A 19,417-nucleotide genomic window follows, 5' to 3' on the forward strand; every position below is an offset into this window, starting at 1 on the left:
GACTTGGAATCTCCAGGCCAAATAGGAGATGTACTCTAAATGGAGTAAAGAGTATGGACACTGGGATGGAAGTTTGAAGAAGCCTGTGTTCCAGTCTTATTTTCAACCCCTTGAAGGAAGAGAATATGGATAAGGCTTCCATTGTTGGGGAAATAGGAGAAACATTGGAGGCTTAATTGTCCTGGGAAGTAGCAGGGAGAGTAGATGTTGGTGGATGGAGGGAATTGTCCTGAAAGACATCCGTGGGAATATAAAATTAAAGAATGAAGTCAAGTGGAGTCAGACTAGTATGAGGGGAAAATAGGATTATTCACATTCTGAATGTAAGTGTAAAACTAGACATTAACAGAAAGTAGATCAATGAAGTGGGCCCAGGATTCAGTAATGAACGGAGAGAAGTTGGGGTGATGGATGAAGAGTGAGGAGTAAGAGGCGGAGAATAAGGATACCAGTGGATAAAGCATGAGCATTTCAGAATAAGACAGTGAGAGCAAGAATCTGTTTTTTACTCATTCTCTACACAGGAAACCAGGCTATAGGTAGTTACGTAAGGGACCTGCATACTTGGAAGCTCTCGAGTACATTTTTGTACGGAAGAAGTTCTGAGAGCATGTGTTGGCTGGGAGGGGAAATGTGGCCAGAGAGGTAGACCATGATAAAACTGTGAAGTTCTTTTAGTCTGTGATAAGGAGTTTGAAATTTCTCTGTAGGTATTTAGAAGACACTGAAAGATTATGAGTAAAGAGATGTGCATTTAAGAAAATTTTCTGGAGGCTGTGTCCAGAATGAATTAGGGATCTAGGCAATGAAGTGGAATGTAAGGGCGTTAATTAGAATACTCCATCAATAATTATGATGTAGGATTATGAGGATGTGAAGGCAGTGGTAATAGGGGCAGTGGGAAAGAGAAGTACTTGAAAGATATTTAGGTACCAAAATAGACCTATTATATAAATGATCTTATGTAAAAGGGGAGAGAACCTGAAAGATTGACACTAATTTTCAGTGTTCAGCTTGAAATCCATTTTAGTCAAAGTAGATTAACTGCTTGTAACAACTTCAAAATCTCAGTGTTGGGAACCTAATAAGGGTTTATGTTTTGCAATGCATTTTGGTAATGGTTGTGGTGTAACTGTTCCATACAGTCTACTTCCATTTCATGGCTGTACAATCCCCAAGGGCCTCAGAATCCTCCTCTGATCCTCTATCCAGCTTGAAACAGAAGGAGAGTGTGGAGGATCATGAGGAGATTTTTAGATTCTAGTAATGGAAATTGTATGTATCCCATTTCTGTCATACTTCATTGGTCCAAACAGATTCATATAGCCACACTTACTTGCAAAGGATCCTGTGGAACGTAGTCTCTTCGTGTCCAGGAGAAGAAAGTGAACTCTGCTGAAGATACCAGCACAATCTGCTTTTCTGACTACCAGGTGTATTTTTTGCTATTCCTTTCTTGTATAGAAGACCTCCTTTTCGCAAGTGAGACAGCCTGAAGTCCCCTTATCCTGCTAAGTGCAGAATCTCCCAGATGATTTATAGTGAGAGATGTGACTCCTTATGGTTTGGCGACTTACGGTCTAAAGTAGCAAATATTCTACCCTCCGCCCCCTGAATGGTGTAACAGAGATTAAGTAAGCACCTTAAACACTCTCATTAATAAAGAGTCAAAATGGTTAACACACAGTCCCTGGTATACTGCAACTCTGAAATTCACTGAATAGATATTATGAAAGGTTCCCTGTTCTGGAGGTAGAGGAAATTCCTTGGTGAATCCCAATTCTGTTCTCTTAGACAAACCCCTGGCTCATGACCCCTGGTTGTCCTCTGGTTTGTGGTCACCTGTCCTTATCTTCCTTGACCACCTCTGAAGTCGATGTTGGGGAGTATGCCTTGAAGGAGATATGGCTTTTACAGCTCATTCTCGCTTGAAGGATGTCTTAAGGCTCACTGAACACTTACATGCATTTTTTTAAGACCAGGTTTGCAATTTCTCGGTCAGTACAACTCCCTCAAAGTAGTAGGCTACTGATCTTGTTTTCAGTCAGTTTCTGTGCCAGTAACCATACTCTTTCCTAGTTCTTTTCTGTACTAGTTCTCATATTTGCTTTTATTTTTCCTTTTAAAGTGATTTTTCCCATTTTTCTCCCTGAATATAATAGAAGCAACCTGAGACTATCTGTGACAGTAAGCATGGATAGGAGGTTAGGACTCTTAATCTTTGCTACAAGGTAGAGTTATTTTGTTTAACTGGGAAGTTTTAACTGGACTTTTTTTTTTCCTTAAAGCTTTTCTCTATCTTTTTATTAAGGGTCTAGTTGCAGTAGCAGACTTTTCTAAACTGCTATACTCTCTCCTATCTCTGCTCAAAACAGGCCAATTCTTTTTTTAAAGTGCATGACTTTCTTGCAATAACCTTGCCTAAGGAAGCCAGTAGCGGGTAGCACACAACATTCTGATTTTTTCTGGCTACTTCTAGATCTTGAGATTTTGTTGTCATGTGGAAAATAGGCAACAGTTTCATTATTTTTCCAGTCGTGTAATCCAGTGTGTTACCATCTTTTCTTGAACCCATGCCAACTATTTCTTTCTTACTGTTGGTTTCCAACTGGTAAGCCAATGCCAGGCCTTTTTGGCGTTTATCAGAATTCCTCACTTCAAGATGTCAATTTAATCAGGTAGGCAAGCCTGCGTAATTAAAATCTCCCAAATCTCCATGCCTCAATACAATAAAAGTTTAGTGTTTGCTCATGTGTCAGTTTAATAAGAGTCTGCCCTAGGGAAGGACTCTATTTTGAGCAGTCATTCAGGGATCCACGCTTCTTCCTGTTAGTGCCTCTGCCATCCTAAAGCTTCTGAGTCTTCCACTGGGTTCTGTGCACCAGGCTGTCAGACTAAGGAAGAGTGAGAATGTGCAGGACTAAGATTTGGCAGTGGCATACGTCATTTTAGTTCTCGTTCAGTTGGTAGAATTGGTCACCTGGCCATACCTTACTGCAAAAAAAAAAAAAAAAAAAAAAAAAGAAAACGGGATTTGCCACAATGGACCCGGAGGTGACTAGGGCGTACTCTGTACTTTGATAAGAAATACTGGATGCGTCAGGTTTAGATATGTTTGGGGGAGGAGAGTGAGTTAGGGACAGATGGTGGGTTGATTTTTTTCAGTCTGTTGATTTTGAGATTTCCCTGATTTATCCAATGGGACAGTGTAGGAAGTATTACAAACGTCAATATGGAGCTCACATTAAAGGCATAATTTTTAGAAATAGATTTGATGGTGATTTACATATAGTTTACCAATTTGCACTCCCAACATAATTTAACTATGTCTGTTGTTTCTAAACCTTCAACTTTGTCTTATTGAGACCACTTCTCTGCCCCCAATTCTTTTTTCCCATTTTATGCTTTCTTTCATATTTTTCTCTTCCTCTTTTTTCTCACCTTCCTCTTCACCTTTACTCTTTATATTCTGCTAATATTCTTTATTTGTAGTGCCTTAAAGTCTATATTGTAACAAGTAGAATTTTAAACAATAGAAGTTTTAACTTAAGTATACCAATAAAAAGAAACGCGTTAATGTTAGAATAAGTATTTAATAGTAATCTAGAAAAGCCATAGACGTTGATTATTACCACATGTATTTATATTTGAATTGGCAAAACATTTTCTCAGAGAAGCTGGGTAGCAATTCAAGATTTCATTTTTCTAAACATATCATACTGATATTTTTCCAAGTTGGTGTCTAATACACTTCATCTCTAGAGGTTTCCAACTTCTCTAACTGTAGCAGATGTTTGTATATTTTCCTTCTGTTTCATTGCAAAAGACACACAAGAAAGAAGCTTTGCATTTTATTTTGCCTACTTCATAAGCGGTTACAGAAGTTATCCTAGCCAGATTTACTTGGTTTTTAGAAATGACTTTTGGTAAGCTGTATGTAGTTATAGGTAGCAAATTATTGGGTCTATGAAAGGAACAAATAGGACAATTAGAATGAGAGAAAAAACAACAAGAACAATGATCTATAAAGGGATCATTGGTAATGCCAAGAATTTGTATCTAAATGAGCTATGTAATGGACATTTGTCCATCATGTGGAATCTATAATAGTAGTGAGGAAAGAACAATTTGGCCAGCAAATGGAAAGAAATTCTGTCAGTCAGAAATTTCACTCGTGAAGTTGACATGAGTAATCCTTGCATGTTGTTTCACCATCTGAAGAACCTGAAGTGGAAGCCCTAGAAATAGTCTGGTTTGGAGGTGTTTAGAAAGAGTAGGAGTGTCTTCACATGGAGATATTTGGGGGATACTATTTGTTCCCCCTCACTTTGTATTAGGTCCTTTATGGTATCACTTGGAAGAGTTGCAGCTGGATTCCTTTCCTAGTGTTCTAAATTGAACCTAGGGGGCAGAAGGATTTTCCCTATGCCATTGCTTTTCTGAAGCATTAGTAAGACAAGACAAGTAAGACGAACCAAGTTAAAACTTGTGTCATCTAAAGGGATGTTGAGATATTAGATAAGTTATAAGTCACATATAACTTATTCCTTTCAGCAGTATGGATGGGTTACATATTCTAAAAAATCTTCACACTGAGAAATATGTAGGTTCTGGATATGCAACATTAAAAGAAAAAGACTTTTACATCTATTGCTAACATCACAAGGAAGAGAAACCCCCAAAGCACACAAAAAAGAAGAAAGCAAATATAGTAAGCATAAATTAGCTGCAACAAGAGTGGTATGTAGAAGCAGCAGCTTGAACTACTTTGGGAGAAAAAGTCAAAATCGGGGACTTAGAGTCTGGATACTAATGGACATGAGAGAGAATGGGAGAAGCCATGTGGATCTGGGAGGAAATTAGCTGAATTTAAGACCTTAACATAATCTTGAGACTCTTGAAGGGACTAAATCTAAATCCTCAGTGGAAAATGTGGCCATTAAAAAAAAAATCTGCTTGCTCAAGGCAAAATTTAAACTGATTTTTCTCCACCTAGTCTCTCAGGAGAATTATGAGAATCTGTTACTTATTCTCAAATGGTCCTGGAGTCCAAATTTATATTACCAGTGTAATTTACAAACCCCAAGCTCTAATACGCTGAATAAAGATCATTCCAGATAGAAAAGGTAATCTGGTATCTAATAGAAGCGAACACAAGCCTCTTTACAGAAAAGCATCCTAGACTCAGATTTGTATAGATTTCTACAAATTAAAATAAAAAAATCAGGGGTGCCTGGGTGGTTCAGTCTATTAAGTGTGGGACTTTGGCTCAGGTCATGATCTCATGGTTCATGAGTCTGAGCCCCGCATTGGGCTCTGTGCTGATGGCTCTGAGCCTGCTTGGGATTCTCTCTTTCTCTCTCTGTCCCTGGCACTGTCTTTCTCTCTCAAAAGAGATACTTAAAAAAATGAATTACATGGGGCGCCTGGGTGGCGCAGTCGGTTAAGCGTCCGACTTCAGCCAGGTCACAATCTCAAGGTCCGGGAGTTCGAGCCCCACGTCAGGCTCTGGGCTGATGGCTCAGAGCCTGGAGCCTGTTTCCGATTCTGTGTCTCCCTCTCTCTCTGCCCCTCCCCCATTCATGCTCTGTCTCTCTCTGTCCCAAAAAAATAAATAAACGTTGAAAAAAAAATTAAAAAAAAAATGAATTACCAAAAAAAAAAAAAAAAAAAAGAAAGAAAGAAACAAGTGATGAGTTAGGGTAGGGTAAATAATGTATGTATGGACTTCAGATTTTGGAATTATCTGAAAGACCATATAAAAAAATTACATATAACATTAAGTAAATAAAAGATGAAATTGGGAAAAATAAGCCAGAGATAAAAATCTATGGAATACTATTAAAATGACAAAATATAAAATAAGATCATTGAGATTATGATAAATTTCTGCTTCTGGTAATGACTGGGGAGATAATGTTGCCAACTGTCACCAAGTGCAAAGGAGTAAGGATAACACTTCAGTGCTCTAATGACTTAATGGAAGCTGGAGGACAATAGAATAGTACATTATGAGTGCTGAAAGAAAACATAATGCCACCTAGAATTCTATATTTAGCAAAAATATTCTGTAAAAGCAAAGGTGGAATAAAGACATTTTCAGACAAACAGAATCGGAGGGAATTATTCACTGTAACCCTAACACTGAAGGAAATAATAAAGTGTGTTCTTCAGAAAGAAAAAAAAAAAACAAAACCAAAAAGCGCTGTATAAAAGTAAAAAGGTGAAACATTTGGCAAATGTAAACAAATATTTACTGTAAAAGTACAAATACTGCCTTAAGGGGTTAGCACGTATCTGGAATTACAAAATGGAAAAGCATGGGAGTCATGAGGTGACTGCAGTGAAAGAGTCTTAAGGTTCTTAGGTCATAAAAGTACTAATTTATAGACATTAATCAGAGAAGGTTGAATCTTGTAATCTCTAGGGTAACTGGCAACCAAAGAATCCTAAAAAGCCAAGAAAAGAAAAAAAAAACAATCTACCACTATGGGCATGCAGGGGCAGGCACCAGAACCAGAAGGGGGACCTCAGTATATCTCTTGTCCACCAGGGGGCACCTGGCAGCCTGGCGTGTAGAATCCCTTTCTGCCAGATCTGGCAGTACCACCAGACCCTAGTGCATGCCCCAGTAGCCTCAGACAAACCAGGGAAACCAAGGTCACACTGAAAACGACCTTAAAATTAAACTGGCGTTGGAATCACAGTACCCAAAGGTAGGCCAAGACCGATATGCTAAACCTAAATAGGGTGACTGCCTTCTAAAATAAGTGCCGTAAGTAGTATTTTGGGTCTCCTAACACATTAGACGAAATGTCCATTACACAATAAAAAATTACCTATCATAACAAGAAAAAAAAGCAAAAAACCCCACCCAACAACTACAACTTGAAAAAGTCAATTGATGCCAACACTGAGATGAAATACCTGTGAGAAAATGACAAAAGATACAATATTTGTATCATTGCAATCTTGGAAATGGATACAGTGGGGCTGAAAGAGTATTTGAAGAAATAACAGCTAGAATTTTCAAAATTTGGTGAAAGATACAAACCTGTAGATCCAAGAAGCTTAGTAAGTCTCAAATAGTGTAATCCCAAAGAAATTGATGCTAAGACCCTTCATACTTAAACTTTTGAAAACTAAACATTTTTTTTAAGTGTTTATTTTTGAGAGAAAGAGTGTGAGCAGGGGAGAAGCAGAGAGAGAGGGAGACACAGAATCTGAAGCAGGCTCCAGGCTCTGAGCTGTCAACACAGAGCCCAGAGTGGGGCTCAAACTTGGGACTGGAAAGATCATGACTTAGGCTGAAGTCAGATGCCTAACCAACTGAGCCACCCAGGCGCCCCAGAAACTAAAAAAATATTTGAAGCAGCCAGAAGGAAACAGTGCATTACCTAGGAGATAATACCACTTTATATGATGGCCAATTTCTCATCTGCAACCATGGAGGTCTTAAGGGGCACAACATTTTTTTTTCTTTTATATTTAAATTGTCACAAATAAGTTTATTTTTTAATTTAATTTTTTTTTTTGTTTTTCTGAGAAAGTTTTATTCTTCATTTTTGAAAGATGCTTTCAATGGGTATGGAATTCTGGGCTGAAAGGTTTTTTTCTTTTCCCTTTAGCACTTAAAAGTTCTGTCACTCTATTATCTTCTAGCTTGCATGGTTTCTAGAGAGAAGTCTGTTGATTTTCTTATATTTGTTCCTCTATAATATCTTTTTCCTCCCCTCTGGCTGTATTCAAGATTTTCTTTTTTTTGAATGTGATCTGTCTGAGGCTGTGTGTGTGTGTGTGTGTGTGTGTGTGTGTGTGTGTGTGTGTGTAGCTTCTGTAGTTCTGGTTGGTGTACTTGGATCTGTGGTTTTAAATAGTGCTTTTTCTTTTTTTATTGAGACTAAATTAATATTACATATAGTTTGACCATATTAATGTGCAGGTGTTTGAGGTGATCTCATTTTGTGTTGTGTTGGATTTGAGATTTATTTCTCCTTTGGCTTTGCTCAGTACGTCAAAGCCTTCAAAGTTGTCACAAATAAGTTTAAACGAAGATTTAAAATCAGTTATTCCCTTTCCTTCCAGACCAAGGTCCAACCCAATGTTTGTTGAATACGTGTTAAGTACCATGCCTTTAGACACAAGCAAGGAGGGAAAGGAGGCTCCAGGAGAAGTGACTTGCCTAAGGTTACCCAACTAGAAGCTAGGGACTGTCCCAGTCAGACTGATTCGTCATCTTGACTCTGTCCACCTGAGCACTACCCTGGGAGGAACTGAGGTATGAAGTCAGGGGTCCAGTCTCCCTCCCAGCTCCACACATCATCAACAATGACCCAGGTAAGGTCATCTCTTTCCAAGCCAGTCTTCCCAACTGTGCAAGGAGGATGGGCCTGGCCAGGTGTTGAGGGTGTGATGCAGTTCAGGGGTCTTGATCCCTACCTCCGGCACACACCTGCCCTAGGGGGCTGTCTCACTCACCTGCTGGACTTGAAGGCCTCTAGGCTTGGCTCCCAGACCCACAGCATTTTTCAAGTGCTGAAAGAAAAGAACTCTCAATCGTGAATTCTATATCTGGTAAAACTATCTTTTAGGAATGAAAAGGAAACAAAAATATTTTCAAAAGGGAAGTAAGTGAATCTGTTGTTAACAGACCTATTCTTAACAATTAGCTAAAGGAAGTTCTTTGGACAGAAAGGAAATGATAAAAGAAGAAATTTTGGAACACTATGAAGGAAGAAGGAATAACAGAAATATGTGAAATATAGACTGTCCTTTCTCTTGTGAATTTTATAAATTCCCTTTGATGATTAAGCCAAAAATTCTAATACCATCGTATGCCAAAGATAATGATATTTAAAAGCAAAGAAAACTGAGCCCTAAATGGAAGTCAAGTTTCCACACTTCACACAAAATAGGAAAATGTTGGTATCAGTAGACTGGTATTTGTGACAATTTATAAAATAGAAAATAAGTTTAACTGAAGGTTTAATATCAGTTATTTCCTTTCCTTCCAGACTAACTAAGGTGCAAACCAGTGTTTTTTGAATAGTGTAACATATAGCTATTATAGTATCCAGAGTAACCACTTAAAAAGTTTACAGTGAAATACACTTAAAACCACCGTAAGTTAAGGTGAAATCCTCAGGTAAGTTCAAGTAATCCACAGGAAATCAAAAGCGGGGGGGGGGGGGGGTTGGGAGGGACAAGAATCAGAGAAAAGAGTAGAACATAAAAAAGATACAGTTGCTAACTTATCAATAATTACCATTAAAGCTAAGTAATCTAAATACATACATGATGATGAATCTGGTCTTTGATTTAACAGTATCCAGATGAATGACCTAATGGTGAAGATCAAATTGTAAAGTTAGTAGAAGGTGGTGTAGGAGAATATGCTTGTTACTGAGGGGTGAAGGACTACTTAAATAAGACCTTAAAAGTACAATCCATACAATTCAAAAGCCATTGGATATGAATACACATATGAAGGGTTTCTGTCCAATGAAGAATGAAGTTAACTAATGACTGATTGCAGAAAGATATATAATGTCTAAAAACGATAAGATAGTCTGATTGAAAATGCATAGAAATGCCTGCTTACGAATAGGAAAAGGTAAGATATCAATAATCACAGAAAAGATATGTATATGAGGGATGCTCGAAACCACTAGTATTTACAGAAATAGAAATTAAAATATCTTTCCCAACTTAAGTAAAATTATTTATAAATTATAAGTTTTATATTGCTTTGTAAATGTTTTATATTTAAATTTATATTAAATTGCTTTATAAATATATAAATATATGAAAAGACAAACTGCTTAAATAAAGATTACTTACCAAAAAAAAAAAAAAAAAGAAATTGGCAGAGCAAATAAAGAAAACATGACCCAACTAAAGAGAAGTGGCTATATTAATATAGACTTTAGAGCAAAGAAAACTACTAGAGAAAAAGATATAATAGTAAAAGAATCAACCTATCAGGAAAGCATAATGGTTCTAAATATGTACTGAACAACAGAACCTCAAAAATACATGAATCAGAAACTAACAGACCTGAAATGAGAAAAAACTCTACAATTATGGTGGATTACCTTGATTGACAAGCTAAAGAATAAAAATCCTCTATCAGTTGATGCAGAAAAGGAATTTGACAAAATCACTTAATCATGGCAATATTTTCTAGAAGAATAGAGAGGAATTATCCAAACTTGATAAAAAGCCTTTACAAAAAACCTACAGCTAACATCATTCTTATTGATGAAAGGTTTAATGCTCCCCGCGGCCTCCCCTGGAGTGGAAATAAGTAAGGGTGTCTACTGTTGCTGTTCTTACTCAATATAAGACTAGAACAATTAAATACAAAGAAATGCTTACAGATTAGAAAAAAAAGAAACTATCTTTACAGATGGCATGATTGTCTTCGCAGGAAATACCAAGGAATTCAGATACCTAGGAACTAATAAGTGAGTTCAGCAAATTCTTAGGATTGATTTCTGTGCAAGTTTTATATCCTATTTAAAAAAAAATCTTGTTTCTATATGCTATCAATGAGCATGCAGGACTGAAATAAAAAAAATACCATTTACAATCACTACAAATGAAATAGGTATACAATAAAACAAGTATAGTATTTGTTGAAAAATTACAAAATTCTGTTGGAAGAACTCAAAGATCTAAATAAATGGGGAGTCCTATCTTATTTATTGAGTAGAGGACTTAGTAAAGATGTTAATTCTTTCATATTGATCTGTAGGTTTAGTGTAGTTCCTATTAAAACCCCTTCAAGCATTTTGTGTAAATACAAACTTATTTTAAAATTCGTGCGGAAAGGAACAGACTCTAGGATAGCCAGAGCAATTTATTTTTTAACACAAATAAGAATGAAGTGTGTGTATGTGTTGGGGGGGGGGTGGTTTACCCAGTGTTAAGGCTTATTATGTGGTACTGTAGTCCAAGACTGTAATATTGGTGGCAGAATCTGATCCACAGATCATTGGAACCGAATAGAAAACCCAAAAATAAAACCACACAAAGGTGAAAAATGAAGCAATAGAGGAAGGATAGCTGTTTAATTTTTAAAATGACAAAAGTTTAGGGGCACCTGGGTGTCTCAGTCGGTTGAGCGTCTGACTGGCTCAGGTCACGATCTCAGAGCTATTGAGTTCGAGCCCCGCATCGGACTCTGCGCTGACAGCTCAGAGCCTGGAGCCTGCTGTTGCTTCTGTGTCTCCCTTTCTCTCTGCCCCTAACCCATTCGCATTCTGTCTCCGTCTCTCTCAAAAATAAACATTAAAAAAAATTTTTTTTAAATAAAAAAATAAAATGACAAGAGTTTAGAAATGGACAGCAGATTAATGGGTGCTAGGAATTAAGGATGGAGGTGGGAGCAACATGGATGATCTTTGTAGTTTTGGAACTGTTCATTATCTGGATTGTAGTGTATATATGAACTGACATGAATGATAAAATTATATAGAACTTAATACACATACACACAAATGAGCACAAAAATGGAAATTTGAATAAAATTGGATTATATCAATGTCAATATGCTGGTGGTGAAATTTATACTATAGTTTTGCAGTATGTTTTTAGAGAAAATGGCAAAGTGTACAAAGGACCTTCTATATTTTAACATTGCTCACAACTGATCTGAATGTATGATTAGCTCAATGAATACCAGAGTCAGAAAAAAATAAAAAAAGAATAGAAAAAGGAATATAGAAGACACAGGTCAAATAAAAATTCTGTTAAATGTAAATAGATAAAATATGTCAATAAAAAGACAAAGATTGTTATTCTAGATTTTAAAAATCTGGCTAAATGGAGACGACTTGAGAATATGGAAAATTGGAAAGTAGAAAAAGAAAATCCTGTATCATTAGAAGACATTTTGAAAAAAACTAGTATACATAAGCCACTATAAAATACCGATGTCAGGTGAAAAGCATTCTCAGAGCTAAAGAGGAATTTTGTGAAGGTTACCAGGAAGTTATAAAAATTTTAAATTAGTACTAATTTGTAGAAATTAACACATTCTTTCAAATTTACTCAAATTTAAAAAGCCAGAAATAATGAAGATTATCTTGAAGAACAAAGTGAGATGATTTACTTTGTCAAGACTACAATAATTAAGACAGTGTGTCATCTGTGTGTGTTTAGGCTAATAAGTAGAACAGATAGAGGTGAGAATCAGGCCCAAACATATAGATAGCTTGATTTATAAGGATGGCATTCTAGAGAAACCTAGGGAAGGGTGGACTTTGTAATAAATAGTACTGGCTTACTGATGTCCATATGAAGACTTACTTGACACTCACAGCATATACAAATATCAGTCCTAAAAGGGTTATAAATCTAAATGTATATAAAGCATATAATTTCTAGGAGCTAGTATAGGAAAATATCTTCAAATCTTTCAAGTTGTGTTGCTGCAGCTTAACCAATACCTGAACCACAAATAACAGATTTGTCAAGTTTAGTATATGTAAACTCCACATAGAAAAATGAGTTGCACTTCTGTGCATTTGCAACATATAGAAGAGTGTAACTTAAAATCATCTACACAAATTGATCCGTAGGGTCAAAATTCAATAACCAATAGGATTTTTTTCAAACTAAAAGAGGAAAAAAAACTAAGAATAGCCAAGACTCAAAAATAATGGGTGATGATTTACTTTAAAGACATTAAAGTTATTATGAAGCTATAGCAATTTATAAATGTAATAGTACAGATATTAGAAAGTGACCCATTTATATCTGGAAATCTGTTATACAATAAGCAAAACACTAGAGCAGTGGAGAAAGATGAACTTTTCAATAAACAGTACTGGGATTATTGGTTACCCATATGGAAAAAAAATGAAATTAAATGGTTATTTCACACTATACCAAAAACTTTATTCCAGACATTTTAAATACGTTAATGTAAAAAACCTAAAAAATTTTAGAAGGAAATATAGGAGAATAATTTTATGACCTCACGAAAGGGAAATATTTCTTACACAAGACACAGAAAGGAAAAAGCATAAAGGAAAAGATCCATAATTCACCTCTGCTTAAATTAAAAACATCTGTTCATCAAAGGACATCATTAAAAAAGGACAAGAAATACCACAATCTGGGGAAAGTATTTGCAAGCATAAAGCCAACAAAGGATTTGGGTCCAGAAAAGATAATCACCTGTAAGTTAATAAGAGAAACAACTCAATAGAAAATGTGGACAAGACACAGATAAACTCCTCTTGCAAGAAGAAACGTAAGTGACCAATGTATGAATTCATACCTCATTGGTAATATGAAATACAAAATTTAAGCCACAATTAAATAACATTTTCCATCCTCTCTGTAGATTGGCAAACATTAAAATATTGGACGATATCATGCTTATTTCTTATATGCGACTGATGGATGTATAAATTGGTACAGCCACATTGGAAAACAATTTGGCATTGTCCTGTAAAGTTGCATATGTATTGACTCATGGCCTGGGAATTGAACTTCTTTCTTTCTTTCTTTTTTTTTTTTTTTAAATGTTTATTTATTTTTGAGACAAAGACAGAGCATGAGCAGGGGAGGGGCAGAGAGAGAGGGAGGCACAGAAGCTGAAGCAGGCTCCAGGCTCTGAGATGTCAGAGCCCGACACAGGGCTCGACACAGGGCTCGAACTCACTAACTGAGATCATGACCTGAGCTGAAGTCGGATGCTTAACTGAGCCACCCAGGCGCCCCTGAACTTCTTTCTGTAAAACATTCTCAAAACCCTTGCACATTTTCACTGATTATAGCAGCATTAATTGTAGTATTCACAAACTGGAAGCAACACAGGTAATTCCTTTGAGGAGAATGGATAAAATGCAATAGCATAGAGTAACTATGGCAGTAAATATTAATGAGCTATAGCTACCCATGTCAACATGAATTCAATTCAAGAGCATGATGTTGGATAAAGGACAGCAAATTATAAAAGATGGTATCAATTATACTAAGTGCAGAAACATATATACCAATATATTGCTCAAGATGCATGCTGTGTTATAGAACTCTCAGATAAAGGAATGGTATATGCACAATTCAGAATAGTGTTGGCTTTTGAATAAGGGGAATATAATGGGAAGGAGAGCCCCAGGGCTTCACCAGCAAAGTATTGTTTGATTCCTTAAGCTGAGTAGTAGGTAATGGGTGTTCATTCTTTATTGTTTATAATACATGTATACATTTTACATAGCACGTATTACACATAAAAAGTGAATGAAAGAAGTGATCAGTAGTTTCAAATCTGAGATGTGTAGTCAGGGAAAAGGTTAGGGTCACTTGGCTCCATATCACTTCATCTTTCTTTTGCTCTACAACCTGTCTATTATAATATATTATGAAGAAAACTCCATGCCTCCTATGTTGACCTAATGATATTTATATTGCAAGAGCATATAAAAGCACCACCTCATATTCTGTAGACCATGAATATGGCATTTGATGATGTAAGAGTTGAAGATGGTGAATGGGCTGGGATCACCATCCATCACTCCTTTCTGCTTGCCTGATAATGTTAACTGTTCAAAGCATTTAATTTCAAATACCTCAGAGGGATTGCATACAGCCTCAGGTTCTTTTTCTAGGTAGCTATTCCAATTGACCCAAGTTAGCTCTCAAGTTGAACCTCACTTAACTTCATGTTATTAAACCATGGAGTCTGGTATAGCACTGTACTGGACCACATTCATATAAAGGCAACAGTAGTTTTGTTTTAGGTATCTAAGTTCAGGACCAGGAAAAATTTGAAAGAAAAAACTTTTTATGTCAAAAAGAAGTGTAAATAATAAATTTGCGGTGTAATATATATATTTAATTTGTGTTTTTGACAAATACATAAATGAATGTCACCCATAACACATCAGGTTACAACTTTTCCATCACCTCAGAGAGCTCCTTCATGTCACTTTGGTCAATTTACCCACTTTCTGATTTTTTTTTCATGGAATAGTTTTATGTGTGGGACAACTTCATGTATATGGAATCATATAAGACATATTCCTTTGTGACTGGCTTCTTAAGGTATTGGGGATAAGATCCATCCATACTGTTTCTTATCACAAGCTTACTCCTGTTTCTTGCAGAATAATATTGGTATAAATATACCACATGTTGTTTATTTGTTCTTTTGTTGATAGACATTTGGGGCAATTCCAGTTTGAGCATTTATAAATCTATTACGTTCACATACACAAAGAAAACTAGTACCAAATGTTCATACGTTTTCACTCTCAGGTAATTGTCTAGAATGGGGATGGCTGAGTCCAAGGTAAATGTATGCTTAACCTTATGGGAAACTGACACTTTTCCAAACTGGTTGCATTTTATGCTGTCCCCCAGTATTAAAAGTCTCATGCTTCACATTCTCATTAGCACTTGATACAGTCACTGTTTCTAAGTTAACCATTTTAGTTGGTGTGTAAGGGTAGCTCCTTGTTCAATTTAATATTTAATTACTCACTTAATATGCCTTTCTCTGATGCTAAATTATGTTGAGTGCTTTTTCATGTGCCTGTTGGTCCATTGTATATCTTCCTTAGTGAAGAGTCTGATTGAGTCCTTTGACCATTTTTATTGACAGATCTTGTGTCCAGATATGTTTTGTGAATATTTTCTCTGTCTTTGGCTATTCTTTTTCTTGATAATGACTTTTGATAAGTAGTTTTTAACTTTGAGGTTTAATGTACTCATGTTTTCTTTTATGTTATTATTCTCTTTTATTCTATCTAGGAAAAGAGGGATATGACAGGATCATGAAAAATCAAATATTTTTCTTAGAAGCTTTACAGTTTTTTGTCTTTATGTCTATTGTCTATGTAAATTAATTTTTGCATTGTGAGATGATGGTCAAGATGTATTCTTCCCCATATGTGTAGTCAATTGAAAAAGTTATCCTTCCCCCCACTGAATTACCTTCAACCTCTGTTGAAAATCATTTGACTGTATAATTGAGTCTACTTCTAAATCTTCCATTCTGCTCCAGTGATCTATTTATCCTATCCCCAATCCAACATCTTTATTATTGCAGCTGTTCTTGGAGTTAGGTAGTATAAGTCCTTCAGCTTTGTTCTGCTAGTTGAAAATATTTTTGATGTTTTAGGATCTTTGCATTCTCATTTAAATTTTGAATTAACTTGTAAATTTCTAGTTAAAAAGGCTGTCAGACTTTTTATTTGAATAGGCATAAGTGTACAAGTCAATGTAGGGTAATTGGCACCATGTCAATATTGAGTTTTACAATCCATGAACATGGTTTATCTCATTAATGTATGTCTTCTCTAATTTCTCTTAGAAACATTTTTTATGTTTTTAGTGTAGAGATCTTGAAGTTTCTAGTAAATTTATTCCTAAGAATTTTGTTTTTAAAATGCACTTATAAACAGAATAGCTTTTAAAGTTTATATCTTTCAATTATTTTTAGAAAAAAGAAATGCAATTGATTTTTAAAAAAATGTCCTTGTATCCTGTGACTTTGTTAAATTTAATTATGGGGTATAGTATATACTTTGTAGACTTCTTAGGATATTCTATATATGTAATTGTCAATAAATACAAGGCTTTTGTTCTTGTTTTTGTTTTGCCTTATTACATTGAATAGGACATTTAAAGTTGAAAAGAAGTGGTGAGGGCACATATCCTTCCATTCCTTTTTCCAAATCTTAGAAAGCATTTAATATTTCACTGCTAACTGTGATGTTAACTGTAGGCTTTCTGTAAAGGTCCTTTATCATATTGAGAAAGTTTCCATCTAAGGTTGCTGAGAGTTTTTATCAAGAATGGACTCTGAAGGGTACCTGGGGTGGCTTATTTGGTTGAACATCCAACTTTGTCTCAGGTCATGTTCTCACGCTTCATGGGGTCCAGCCCCACATTGGGCTCTGCCTGCTTTGGATCCTCTGTCTCCCTCTCTCTCTGCCCCTCCCCAACTTGCACTCACTTGCCCTCTCTCAAAAATAAGCATTATACAAGAAAAAGAAAGAAGGAATGGATTTTGAATTCTGTCAAAAGCTTTCTCAGCATATATTTCAGATCATAGGGCTTTTCATGTGTAGTCTGTTGATAAAATAAGTGTGTATTGAATGTTGAACAAACCTTACTGAAATGAATCCCACTTGCTCACAATATATTATGCATTTCATATCTACATGGATTTCATTTACTAATATTTTTTGAAGGATATTTGTTTTGTTTTTAATTTTTTTTACATTTATTTATTTTTGAGAGACAGAGACAGAGCACAAGTGGGGGAGGGGCAGAGAGCGACGGAGACAGAATGCAAAGCAGGCTCCAGGCTCTGAACTGTTGGCACAGAGCTGGATGATGGGCTTGAACTCACAAACTGTGAGATCATGACCTGAGCTGAAGTCAGATGCTTAATCGAGTGAGCCACCCAGGTGCCCCTGTGAAGGATATTTGTATCTATATATCAAATATGATGGATATTGGTTTACAGCTTTCTTGTTAACGTCTTGGAGTTTTCAAATAAATTTTGAGGCCGGAATAAGCAAGTTGTGAAGGGTTTTCTTCTTTTCTGAAGGAGTTTGTATAAGATTATTATTATTGTGTCCCTAGATGTTTGATAGAATTCACCAGTAAATCCATGAAGATCTTTCTATTGCTCGACTGTTTCGGAGATTTTCTCCCTTTCTTTCCATCCTCTCTGATAACCACAGGCTTTGAGCTTCTCAAGCTCATAAGATTATGTCTTCTTGAGTTCTAGCCTCTCTATGCCAAATGCACAGGAGATGACTTAAGTGAAAAGCCATATAAAGGTAAATTTTACCTTGTGCATTTCTCTGTTTTGAGTTTCCAATCCTCTCCCATCACTTTTGTCTGCTTTTGGTCACTCTCTAGTGCCTCCAAATAGTGTTTTTTATATTTATATATTTTTGAGAATTTACAATTATCTAGAGAAAGTTTAGTCTATTATAAACTACTCCCCTTTTGAAAGTCCAATCAATTTGTATCATAAAAATATTTCTAGCTCCTAAAGCTAACCTATAATTAGGAGTAGCTTATTTCATGAAGTAGTGAGCTAAATTAACCTGGAATAGTCAAACCTATCATATCGTTATTTAGCACATAGAGTATACAGCACATACTGCTAATAGAAATGAGTTTTGTATTAGATGAAAACTGGATGGGGTGTATTATGTATTCATCACTTCAAATTGTGTATGAAGGTCTGGATATTTTAGTCTTACAGTCAGCAAAATATTTTAAGTACTTGTTAGAGAATTAAACCTTGGCCTCAATGCCACTAAAAGGTATTAAAAATTTTGCCAAAAGAGGTTGTATTTGTGTATTTTTAAAAAATGGTATGCTGTCCACACATACCTTCGTGGGTCACCTGAAAGTAAACCAGGGACAGCATAGTGTTTGCGTACAGATTATGGGATTACATTACCCAGGTTTGAATATGAACTCCGCTGCTTTCTGCCTAGGTGATCTGAGGCAAAATACTTAAACTTTCTGTATTCAGTTCCCTAATTTATAAAATAAGGATGAGAATAATAATCCTCAGAGTTGTTGTATTCAATGTGTAATGCATGATAAGTGCTGGGGAAGTTTTTGGCATCTAGAAATTATTTAAAATGTTACCTATTACAACCAGCGATCTCAATGCCTGAACCCAATTATGTTCTTGTTTCATAGACCTCCTTTCCATTATACTATCACTTTGCAGTAAGGCTCACTAAACAAAGTCTTATAAACTTCTTATGAGCAGGTAGTGACATTATCTTCATTTTATAGATGAAGAAACAGATGCTTAGAGAGGTTTGTAGTTTGTCCAGGGCTGTTTTATCAGTAATAATCCCTCATACCCAGACCTGCATACCCAGACCTGTTAACCACTTGGCCATGTTTTATTTGGCCTGATCAACCTCAAGCATGAGCGAGCATAGACTGGCTTGTTATGCAACTACAAGTAATCGTTAGACTCCATTTTTGTGGTTCACATTTATGTTCTTATGACTTTGTGGGATGTGCTTAACTCTTCTGCTCAGGGTTAAAACACATTTAATGGGGTTTCAGTGAGCTAATGTTAGCACAAACTCACTTTGACAGGTAGAAAATAAAATCATTACTATTTTTATCACTATTATTATTTCCCCTGATAATGAATAACTGTAGTGGTTGTGACACTGGTAGAATGATATGACTGGAAAGCCCCATGAGAGGACACTTAATTTTCCTCTTCCACTCAGGTGGGATTCATCTAACTTTTCCCAGTCAGATAAGAATGTCTTCTGTCTCAAGCATCCAAAATGTCAGATGACCCACTGTCCTAGTTTGCCCAGGAGTCAGGAGTTTTTCCAGATGGGATTTTCATTGCTAAAACTGGGAAAGCCCTGGGCAGTTTGGAACAAGATGGTAACCC

General features: G+C 36.0%; 1 long non-coding RNA gene across 1 annotated transcript in view; it reads left to right on the forward strand.

Annotated features, from left to right (window-relative positions):
* LOC109498754 overlaps positions 1-19,417 on the forward strand; it is a 376,552-nt gene that overhangs the window by 94,060 nt on the left and 263,075 nt on the right. The gene's annotated exons all lie outside the window — the stretch shown is intronic.

Source organism: Felis catus, chromosome A1 (genome assembly GCF_018350175.1).
Source record: "Felis catus isolate Fca126 chromosome A1, F.catus_Fca126_mat1.0, whole genome shotgun sequence".
Classification (NCBI taxonomy): Eukaryota; Metazoa; Chordata; class Mammalia; order Carnivora; family Felidae; genus Felis; species Felis catus.